We start from the raw sequence: 12621 nt of genomic DNA on the forward strand, positions 1-12621 counted from the left end.
AGATATATGACTGACCAGAGGGGTCGCTGTTGCAAGCATACCCTGCAAACTGTATCCCTTCTCCCCTCAGTGGTCCTATGGGACATTTGCATGGCCTCATGAGGTTTCCACCCTTGGTTGACACTGGCCCAGTCCAAATTCCATGTGTGCTGTAAGGTGCATGAATCAACATGAACATAATGGGATGGCACAGATTCCATATACCAACCAGACATATCCATTCATATACATTCAACCTTTGGACTCAAATAATTTTCTGTGATTGATTGATCTTGCCTGTCACAATTGAGCAAACCAAGAGAACCAAATGGCAGGGTTTGCAATTTTTGAGAGTATTTCATAGGTTCCAAAAAACCAACCAAGCCAAGTAAAAACAAAAATGCATTCAAAATGGATGCATCTTATGAATGTTGATGAAGGGCCGTGACTAATTACTGCTAGTGTCATGTCTGTGCCCCCCATGTGCTTCCATGCTCTTGCTCTGGTCCTTGATTTCTCTTTCTCCCCATTACGTGTCTCCGCCTTCCACACACTCGTTTCTCGTTATCTTTCGTCAGTGTTGCTCCTGAGCCTGCCTGTGTCTGTCTTTCTTTGCTAGTTTGTTTTGTTACCTGTTTCTTCCCTGTTGCTCTAGCCTCTGCTTCCCTGTCCTGTTTGTCTCTGTGTTCTTTGCCCTGTTCTCCTGCCCCAGTGTTCTGGATTCCCAGCTCCAACCTCTGCGTGTCCCTTGACGTCCACCTGCCTGATTCCCTGTACCCCTGTTTTCTTGGTTATGACCCATTGCCTGGACATTACTACGAACTCTGGAAATTCCTGCATTGCCCTGTTTTGCCGTACTTGACCATTTTTTGTCGACCTGAATAAAAGCCTGCTATTTTCACTTCACCCTCTTGTCTGTCCATCAGCCTGACAGGTAGGAAGCACAAATGAGTGGAAGGCAGGAACTGAGCATCTGGTTACTTCATTGGATCTGTGGGGACACACCCTATGGGAACTTGCTTTACAAGGAACAGGAAGTCCTGCCTTGTGTTATCTCACAGTGGATCAAGGTTTTTGGAATCTCCTCTCATCACTCTGCACTGGCTATCCCTCAAGGATGTTTCCAACAGCCTTCAGCAAAAGAACGCTCTGCTCAGGTCATAAGTATAAGTCACAAACTCCAAAGTGTCCTGTTTCACTTCTGCACTCTCAGAAATAAAAGTACAAATGCTTGTCACTGACGCATTACCTATAGTTGTATAAACTTGTACCCCTAGCCAGGAATATTTCATCAATTTGTACCTTTTTTTGCTTGGAAAAAGTACTCATTTATACCCAAAGCGAATATTACTATACTTGCAGGGTACATTTGGAACATAAATGTACCTCCACTGTCACTTTATTTCTGAGAGGATGCTCGACTTTGGCCCAAAACTTTTCCTTGACAACATCCTTCAAAACCAGCCTGAATAAATTGTTTTTGGTGGCCTGACGGGAGAGACGGAGTATGCGTTTCGCCATCTTTCTGCAAATCCCCCTGGCAGAAGGCTCAGCCCTACCACTGCTGTCAGACTGCTCATCGAAGGCGGCTGAACTGTCAAACTCTGCATGGCTGATGAGCTGCCCCAGAGAACGACGAAGAGCAACCGCTTCGTACGGCGAGAAGAGTCAGAGGAGGGCGCTGGCGTATATTTTCACACGCCTGTGTAAACGTTTCTGTTTAGCTTGTGGACTCTCATTAAACACGTGCGGTCGTGCTTGAAGATGGCGAACAGCAATCCATCCACGCACTTTTAACATCAGCAGCGTCAGCACCGAGCCCTCCCAAGCTAATCGCCCGGGATGCCACCAGACAAGGACTGTGTGCTGACCAATGAGGGGAAAAACACCCCAAAAAGGTTCTGTAAATAATTTAAATCGCTTCTCCGTAAAAAAACACGGTTTTAAAATCTCACACACCAACACTGTGCTGACGGTAGGCGTAGGAAAAGCAATCTAAGATCAATGACTGAAACAAAGGAGAAATGTCAGGAGCTCCAGGGTTGCATACATTCATGCATTTTATCCGCTGATTCGTTTCATTCTTTGATCCAGAGCAGGAGAGAAGGCTTATTCTTGCCACGCTATTCAATTTTTATTTTCCCCCAGAGCGCAAGGGCAGACGTGCACATTAAGCCATATTCTCACAATGTCAACTTAAGCTAAAGAAAAGGAGCCAACAAAAATAAAATCTCTCTTCATCATGAAAGCCATCACTTTCATGTGAAGTTCTAAACTTTGCACAAAGAACGAAGCAACAAAGCGGGGTGGGGTGGTGGTGGGGTGGGATGAGGTGGCGCAGGGGAGGTAAGAGAGATGACTCAGCCACCTCCCTGTCTGCGCCTCCCCCACACACCCCCGCTTCATGTCTGTCTGCGAGAGGAGCTCCAGGGAGACTCGGAGGAACATATCCGTTTTCCCCTTGTTCACACACACGAAGGGAACATCTCTACTTCTCCCCCAGAGAGGAGCAGGCACACAAAGGGATCATCTTTACTTCGCCGCTCACGAAGTGAAGGTACACGACCATTTCTTCTTCCCACCAGGAGAGGAGGAGGTACATGAGGAGAAAACCTGTATCTATCCCCAAGGAGGGAGCTGAATCTGGCACCCCTCATTTGCCTTGGAGTGAGGCAGAATGGTGGAGGGAAATTTCATCCCCTCAAACAAAATATCTCCATGTCTATTACACTAAGCACCTTTTACTGTGCTTCTGAGCTCATATGGAGCTTGGTTGGAGGGTGACCGCATACACACCACATGGATCTGAAACCAGTAAACACAAAAAGTAAGGCCCATTTGTTTCTGTGTGGGTTTTTATTTTCTATTCCTTCATTTAATTTCATGGCTGCGTGTATAAAATGTGCGTTTTATCCATCACTGTAGGCTAAACTATTTCAATTTGCTATACTTGCAACGTGTTTTGAATTTTAATCCAAGTTGAAGTTGAATTATGTGTGAGAGTGAGAGTAAGAGTGAGTGTGTACAATTCAGTGTGAGAGTGTGAACATGAGAATGTGAGTGTGTTAGTGTGACAGTGTTAGTCTCAGTGTGAGTGGCAGTGTGAGTGTAAGATTGCGATTGTGAGAGTGTCATTGTGAGAGTGAAAATAAGAGTGAGAGTGTGAATGTGAGTTTGAGTGGAACATTGAGAGTGTGAAAGAGGAAAGATCAGAGAATGCAGGGTGATAATTCATTGACCCATACTATACCACTGCTGTAAGAAATGGTACATCACCTACATCTCCTTCATCAACATGTTGTAACATCTTTATACATGTCATCGGAACAAATTTAAAATGGTTTCTCATCGATGCATATTTAAAAGCCATTAGAAAGCATGTATATCACCTTCACCGACATACAGCTACATAAATTATGTCTAAAGCAAAGCACATTTAAAAGCCCTGATGAAGCATGTACAATGGCTTCATTAACATGCTGTAACAGCTTCATAAATCATGCCTGAAGCAAGCACATTTAAAAGACCTCATGATGCATGTACAGTGCCTTCGTTAACATGCAACATCTTTATAAATCAAGTCTAGAGCTAGAGCTGAGCGCACTTAACAGCCCTGACAGAGGATGTACAACGCCTTCATTAACATGTCGTACGTTTATAAATCACATCTGAATAAAAAGCATGTTCATAGGCTGACATCACGAATGTGTAAAATAGAGGGGAGGCCACTGCAATGATGTGCCTATGCCCACCTACCTATGCCTGTCCATGCAAATTTTAGTCTCATTATTAAATAGTTTTTTAATCCTTGTCTGAGTCACGAATCAAAGCGCAGGGAAAAAAAGACTCATTTTTACATCAAAGCAAAAGTGCCCAGGCATTCTCTTTAAAATTCACTCCATCAATTTTATTCTTTCTTTCCCACGCCAAAGCATTGTAACTGCAGCCCAAATTACAGTGTCGTTCTGGCATCCTTAGGGGTGACTACACGATTAATTCTAAATAAAATATGGCTTGGAGGAGAACAGCAGTACACAGATCAGAGCTCAGAATGCAGTCTTCCACACAGGGGGATTTTTATTTTACTTGGGATAATGGGGGTATGAGAGGAGGAAAATGAAGAAATTAAGGAGTGAGAGAGTGAGAAAGAGAGAGATAGAGAGCAAAAGAGTGAGAAAAAGTTTGCTTTACAGTTGACTTTATTTGGAGAGCTGGTCTCCCAGGGGCGTTTTACCAAGAGGATGTTAATGATGAATTTGGATTTAAGTTACAGAAGCTAATTCCCTTGTTTAGGCCTGCTGAGAAGTCTGATGGATTAATAGCTCCTCTTTCTGCTCCTCTACCCCCCTCCCTCTCTGTGTGTTGTGGATGCAGCAGTGTTGAGTCATGGCCAAGGCTCCAATTCTTCACAACCATAAGACACATCTTGAAGTATACACTCAGCGATCACTTTATTAGGTATACCTGTACCTCAGCTTGTTAATGCAAATATTTAATCAGCCAATCATGTGGCAGCAACTGACTGCATAAAAGCATGCAGATGTGGTCAAGTGGTTCTGCTGTTTTTCAGACCAAATGCCAGAATGGAGAATAAATGTGATCTAACTGACTTGGACTGTGGAATGATTGTTGGTGCCAGACAGGGTGGTTTGAGTACCTCTGATCTCCTGGGATTTTCACGGACAACAGTCTCCAGAATTTGCAGAGAGCAATGAGAAAAAACTAAGCAAAAAAAACATCCAGTGAGCAGCAGTTCTGTGGGAAGAAATGTGTTGTTAATGAGAGAGGTCAGAGGAGAAGGGCCAGACTGGTCGAAGCTGACAGGAAGGTGACAGTAATGCAAATAACTACACATTACAACAGTGGTATGCAGAAGAGCTTCTCTGAACACACAATGTGTCAAACCTCTAAGTGGATAGGTTACAGCAGCAGAAGACTAAATAAATAAAAAAAGTCTAATAAATACCTAATAGAATGCTCATGTATTCCATTATAAATCAATAAATAATAAAATTGTATTAGGCTACTTATGTATTTTCAGACCAAAGCTTATTTCCATCCTAAATTATTTGAATTTAGGTTTACCAGTAGGTGTACGGTATGTCGATCAAATGTCTGTCAAATTTTCAGTTTCCCTCCAAAAATTATCCTTCCATGCAGTGGATCACATTTCTCCCCCCAGAGCCATAGGCCTCTGCATTTCCTCATCATTTCACTACCCGCCTTTAAAAATTTTGTTTCACTTCTGTATACATCATATTGTGTGATGTCAGCAATGATGTCATAGTACTCTGATTAGAATGTGAGCCCTCCACATGCTCTCCCTTCTCTGGTTCTTCCACAGCACCACCATTCCACCTGGATGTCTCAGTGGTCTATCACTCTCCCTGACTACTTTCCCAACCCTGAAAAACCCAGTGCTGGCTTGTGTTTTTGATGATCCAACAATTTAACCTCCGGTCTTCGGGTCCTGCATATAAAATCAGCACATTATCACCCTGTTCACTGCTCCTGGGAGAATGTGATGACGTGGATAACACATTAACTGAATGTGCAACAGGAGACCGAAAGGCTAAACGCGTAAGGAACTGAAAAACAAATAATCAAATGTGTAATGGAAAAGAGAGTTGGGCGGAAAGACTCTGCCACAGATGAGCAAACTGGCCTGATTGCGCGATACATCGAAGTGTTATCAGGCTGTGGGTTTGTCCCCTGTCCCTCTAATTACAAGCTTTCAGAAGCTAATTTCCATTGCAAATATCTGTGGCTGCCTCACACAGACAGGATGTCAACAGCAGTGTGCTATCAATAGCAGCTGGCATGCTAATATGCAAGCTCTGGCAACATACTAGTGCACATGCTAATGTGCCATGCTAATGCCTCATGTAGCCGTACCATGGTAGACCACCCTGCTACTGCACCATACCATTACACTGTTACACATCACACATTGTCGCATAATAATGTACCCTGTGAATCCACTACGCCAATAGAGTGTGCAGGGCTGATGAGCCTCTTCTTGTCTATCTATTGTACCCACCAGTCTTGTAAGAACTTCCGAAATAAATGTGTCTTTCATCATTATCTAAGTGTCTTTGTGCCATACCAAAGAAGCAGCACAAGACCTTTTAAACTTTTTTGTCATCATATGTGAAGGTTCAGGCCAACACAAGGAAACTGGATCATTCAGCTACACAACCCCCACCCCCCCCCCCCCACCCCCCCCCACTCGGTTTCATCATGATCAACAGTTGCCTTACAGCTTCCTCTGAAATATTACCTCTGCCTTCTAAATTCCTTAGGTTTCTGTTCTATATTTTACCGGATAAACTGCACTTCCCAGCACAAAAAGGATGTTTAGCTGTTTGTGGGTTTACAGGCCCCTCAGATATGCTCCCCTAAAATCTCGGGGGGAATGGAGGCTGATGGAAGGAGAGGACGAAGTTATGAGGAGCAGGGGTGGGTGGTTTTTACGAGGCCCTGAAGGGGGTGATTTTTCATCCTTAACTGCCTGTGAGTTTCTGAAAGACGCTAGTGTGTGCCTCCTGGGAGCTCTGCGTGTAATGAATTCACTCACAGACCTGAGTGCTGCAGTTCCTCACTTATGCACAGAGCCTGTGCGTGGCAATAATATTTTATCATTATTAACTCAAGACTGAGGATGATATGGAGGACAGTTTGGTTAAACATGAAAAGGAGAGAGAGCGAGGCGAAAGACAAATGTGGAATAGACTTGCTCTTCCTCTAGGGACTCTTCCTCTAACAGTCAAGTTAAGGGCAAGGAAAGAAGAGGAGACAGAGGAAAAGATACAATGGGTGGGGACACCGAGATAGTGGGTGGGGACACAGAGATAGGGGGTGGAGACAAAGTGACAGTGTGTGGGGGCAGAGACAAAGTGGGTGGAAACAGAGGGAGAGATGCAGGCACAGAGAGAGGTCAAAGACTGTAGAGAGCGCTAGCAAATGAGACAGGGACTGGAGAGAAGGCAGGGAAAGAATCTCTTCACTCGTCACTTACTTAATGCTGCGGAATTAATGGACATTTCATTTGTGGAGTTACCTCAGAATTCAGCTAGCCATCACCATGTTCTGAACCTGAAGTTCAGCAGAAACTTCCCTGAAGCTGTCCTAACTACGGCCAGGAAGCAAAGTCAGGAAAGGTAACAAGATGTAAGATGTATATATAAAATATGTTGATTTTGAGATTATTAAATTAATGATTAATTAATTGAATTCACTGATAAGAAATTGCTTCGCTTTTTCGCAGTCTCATGTTACCAACGATTTGATCCAATCAGAACCTGCACTGCCTTGTAACATCCTGATCAACCAGCAGTAACATTCAATATAAAATGCACATAATATTAATTGGTAATGTTACAACAGCATTTTTGTTTTTTAGATGTGCAGAGGTCGCTAACATTAGCTGGCCTAGGTATCTGCCTACTGCCAAACCTAATAAGCTAACGGTACCCAGTTTAACTGAGAAAGTTATAGTTACTCAGGTAACATGGAATCCAAAGTAATAAACTAGTGAAGATAACGATTAGCTGACATTATATTAAATTATTTCTCAAATAAAAACGTAATAACAAAGCTAGCTAGCTAAAGTTTGCAAAAGAAAACTCAATATCTAGCAAATACTTCACCTGTATCTGTTAACTGAGCTACCTATGGGCTACTGGAAAAACTACCAGCTATTCATAAAGGGAAGCATTGTGTCGTACTTGCAGGGTTCAAATTAAAATGCCTCTTTATAATTTTAACTCAGACACTGATGTTTTTTATTGCAATCTTTACAGGTGTATTGCTTACTTTCTTCTAGCTAGCCAGCACGGACTTGAAGTGTAAGACGACTTACAGACAATCTGCTGTAACCAGAACCCTACATGGTGTATGCTGTGTAAGCCATCTCGCACATGCCCGTTTTAACAAGGTATGTCAGTCGCTCGAGAATAGAAAACAGGATTGTAGCCAGGTCCCTGTGGGTCCAGCAAACATAACCCCAATAATGAAGTTGCAGATGTGTTACTATCCCACCTGATCCTTATCTCCGAGGGTTGGGCCCAGTCCTGATATGATATATGAGCCAGGTATGGGAGGAGAGGAGAGTAAACAGGGGAGTAGATAAGAGGAGAACCTGCAGGGGCTTCACTAGTGCAGCCTACAGGGTTCACACATCCATGGCGCTCTTCCGCTGCTTTCCTCTTTTTCCCTCTTTTTCTCTCTCTGTCCCTCAAGCTCTCTCTCTCACTCTTTCCATTTCACCTTCTCTCCCTCTGCCTCCAACTCATCATCATTGTTTAGTTCTACCGGGTGGGACAACTAATACATCAGATGCAGATAATAATACACTCTCTGGGGTGGGATGACAGTAGTAGCCAGACAAAGGAATGAAGTTCCATGGTGATGTATTTTCCCCAAGACATGCAATTAAAGGTGAGGGCATTTTACAGTGCCGGTAGTGAACAATTATGAAAATGAATAAACACCTAGACTCACACGAACAAAGTAACAAAACAACAAAACAAATAGACATGCAGCTATGGGCTTTCAATAAGATAAACCAAAACTGTTCCTGACTCTGACCAGTCTAATCTCCATTCAACCAACCCCTAATGAAGGGTGAATACACCATTATATGGTCTGGATGAAGCCAAAAATGTTCTAGTAGAGTAGAGTTGGTCTTCCACTAACAGTGAAGTGGAGAAAGAGGTTAAAGGCAAGGAAAGAAGAGGGGACAGAGAAAAATATACAATGGGTGGTGACACAGATAGAGTGGGTGGGACCAAAGATACAATTTTTACACAAGCCACACCGAATTGCATCCAGCTATGGAATCCTGTGAACAGGGTTTCTGTCCAACAAGGTATAGTACAAAGTCTTGTATGGTGATATTATTTAGCAACAGACTATCAGTTCTGTTACAGTCACATGCATGCATGCACGCACATGTGTACACACACACACACACACACACACACTTCACTCACACAATAAAAACAATTTCTATTTTAAGCACTTCAGCTCTTACACAACACTTCATTAAAATGTCACATAACTGCCACAGGGAAACAGTCGGAACTGTGCTGGTGCATTTTTAAATCAAACTGTTCATTAGTAAACAAACTTTAAGCTGCAAAAACTATAGACTGTAAGCACATACTGTATATTGTGAAGAAGCCAGCAGCTAATTAAAATGGGTACATCTATATACGGGGAGAGGGTTGAGTCAGAGCAGTGAAATCATTGTTTCTTTTTTCTTGGAAATAATACTTGATATTCAAGCTCTTAATTGTTGGTTCTGGTTTAGGAAAAACAGTTGTAGACAGGGCAACAACAGCCTTGTGCAAATAAGTTTTATTTTAAATTACAGATAACAGAATGTAGCATACAAATTCTCAAAACAACAGTCACCTGAACTAAGGGGCTGGTTACATGTGTTGAGTCTGTGTCAGGGATTGTCAGTAAGGCTTTTAATGCAAGACTTGCATCTAGTTAGATCTAACAAACATTTGTTTTGGGGTTTTTTCATTTATTTTGCACATGGCGGTTAGCACTTGCTAGAGCAAACAAAAAATGTTTTCTGTTGTAAATTGGCAATGGTAAAAAAAACCTGCTGAGTTCCTCTGAAACAAATGAATGGAAAATGAAGATTAATCATCCTCAGCTGAATGCAGCCTACTCCCCAATGTTCATGCCATTTTACAAAATCATTTGATGGCAAAAAGCGCTGCAAAATGGTGGGACTTCTTTCAGTGCTGTTCTGTTTGAAAGAACATTGAACGGGAAGCATTATGAAAATGAGCATCATTATCATTGCTTCAGATCTAACAATCCTCTGATTGTGTCAGTCTCAAAACACGCTTGCTACAATCTGTGAGCCAATTAGCAATTAAAATTTAAAAGTGACATGCCACACATGTCTCTCTGCAAATATGAGCCATTTCTTTCATAATTTATGTAGCTGAGATGGAAAGCATAAACCATAACCTTTTGAAATTATGCAGCTGACTGAATGCTGCCCATGCATATCATTGTCTATCTTTCTAGCTCTACATGTTCACAGAGAAACAAGAAACAAACATGAATGGAAGGTGTAAGCAGAATTGAAAAATGTGTGAACATAATGTGTCATGTCCCTGAGAATAATTTATTCAGAGATTTTTTAGGTTTAAGTGTGATCGCAAATAAAATATAAAAACAGTAAGCTTGAGAACCGCATCTGCTCAATAAAACAGCTGTACCCACATGAACACAGAAACACATACTCATACAAAAACACACGTGCACACACACAGACACAAATACAGACAACGAGACACAGATACACAAACATACATGCACACAGACACAAATACAGACACCGAGACACAGATACACAAACATACATGCACACACACAGACACAAATACAGACACTGAGACACAGATACACAAACATACATGCACACACACAGACACAAATACAGACACCAAGACACAGATACACAAACATACATGCACATGTAGCCACACATACAAGTATGCACACACACGGGGACACACACATAGGAAAACACACTATCGCGCATGCACACACAACACATGCACACAGAAAGAAGAACGAACAAGGGGAACAATAAGGCGCAAGAACGAGACATTAGCTAAACGAAAGGGAAACTAATTAGAATACCTTTGCCTCAGTGAAATGAGCACAATACTGGCCAGGGATAATTAGCTGTCAGAGGGCCATTTAGGAGCAGAGATATGGTAAGAGCGTGTGTTCTCATGGGGAAAGGAAAAGCTCAACCTGACAATGATTTTGAATATGTTATACCAGACAGCAGAATCTCCAAAACCCACTCCTTTCATAACGCCCGATCTGATTGACCGGGCGAAAGCAGGCGCGCATTATTGGCAGATAATGTTACGTTTCAGCAGAATAATTACAGGAGGAACAGCGATTCCATGGGTGGCCGGATATCAGTCAGAAGCATTTCCCTGAAAAGGCCCAAATTGAACGATGAATTCTAGAAACAGGGTTCTGAAGCCACGATCAAGGACAAGGAATTTGGATGAGCTGGGCAAGGGAATTATTTGAAAGTGGAATTACTCTGCTGCTGAATTAATGAATTATGCATTGCATGTCAGACTGTTTCCCCTCCGTTTTGTGTGGCTGAAATGGCAGGGCATTGTGATTCTGATCGATAAACCCTCCGACAAGCCGAAACCAGCATGCATTGAAAGATACTGATCTACAGTATATTTCCACTCATTTCCACACATTTAAAGTTTAGCATTCAAGACAGCAAAGCAGTGCAGGATTTTAGCGGATTTGACCCTCAGTGAGACACGCTGTCCTTGTAGCCGTGAAATCTGCAGCTCTTAGCAAAACACCTGCACAGAAAAATGTCCAGTGTTAATTCAACTCTCACAGAGTACATACTTTATGTATCCAACATGTACTCCTAGCTATCGGGAGAGGCAACTAAAAGAGGCAAGAAAAAGAAATTAAGGTGAGGAATTTGAGAAGACATGAATTTGGCAAATGGAATGTCCTCACTCTTTCAAATGTCAGTTCAAAGGCACGTCAGTTACAGATGTGGCAGATGGGGAGAGGTGGATCCACAGGTCGATCATTTATATGTCAGGCTTTCCAAAAAAAAGGACCGGAATAAAAAGTTTGCTATGACCACAGAGACTGCATTTGCACATGTTTCACCCATTTGTGAGTATGCATGCATGTGTGCCAGTGTCAATAGGCATGTGTGTGTAAGGAGAAAGAGAGAGAGAAAGAAATAGAGGGAAAGAAAAAGAGAGAAATGTTTTCCAGCTAAAAGCATTCAAAGAGGAGAGTCCACCCAGTGCAGTGTGCCCATTACAGCTGCCTGCCACTCTAAAGTAACTGGGGAAAATGTGCTGTATGCCGAGCCTCATATCTGAAGGATCAGGTCCTTTCCTAATGATGTAAGGGAAATGAAGGACAGGGGCTGCTCGGGATGAAAATGACAATTCCAATCATTCAAGTGGGTCTATCACACCACATGCAATCTGCTCTAAAATAACACGCTCTATTCAGTCTTTTATGGGAGGTTTATGGCCATTTGTTCTGCTGTCAGATCAAAAATGAGGAAGGAGGACAGGATTAATAGACAGCGGTACGGCCGTTCTGCTGGTCCTCTATCACCCTCGTCCTTTGCTTTTCACGCTCTGTGTGGCAGATACGAATCCCTCCAACCCTCCGGGGTTATGACAATAGGCTTAAAGCAGACCATGAAATAGCTGCACACTGCTGCCAAACCACAATTATGCAGCTCCATCACATTAGAGTCCCGCCAGTGGATGTGTCACAATCAAGTCCTAACCTCCCCCTTTAAAATAAACCTGCAAATCTTCAATCTCATAAAACTTTCCCTTGGTCGGCATTCATCTCCAGTAATGCAAAATAAAAAGTAGAAAAAATGTCCCCCTTCCCCTGTGGGTTTCATAACACACATCAGGAGGGGATAGAAAAGATAATCCTTAATTTCCCTGAACTAAACCGTGTCTATGAGAAATGGGGGGAAAAAACAGGCAACTGCCAATTTGAGAATGATTTGGGTTGGCACCAGAAGGCTTTTTTTGAAAAACTTTGTTCAAAAACTCAAAACTTTCAGACCAT

Source organism: Conger conger, chromosome 16, assembly GCF_963514075.1.
Source record: "Conger conger chromosome 16, fConCon1.1, whole genome shotgun sequence".
NCBI lineage: Eukaryota > Metazoa > Chordata > Actinopteri > Anguilliformes > Congridae > Conger > Conger conger.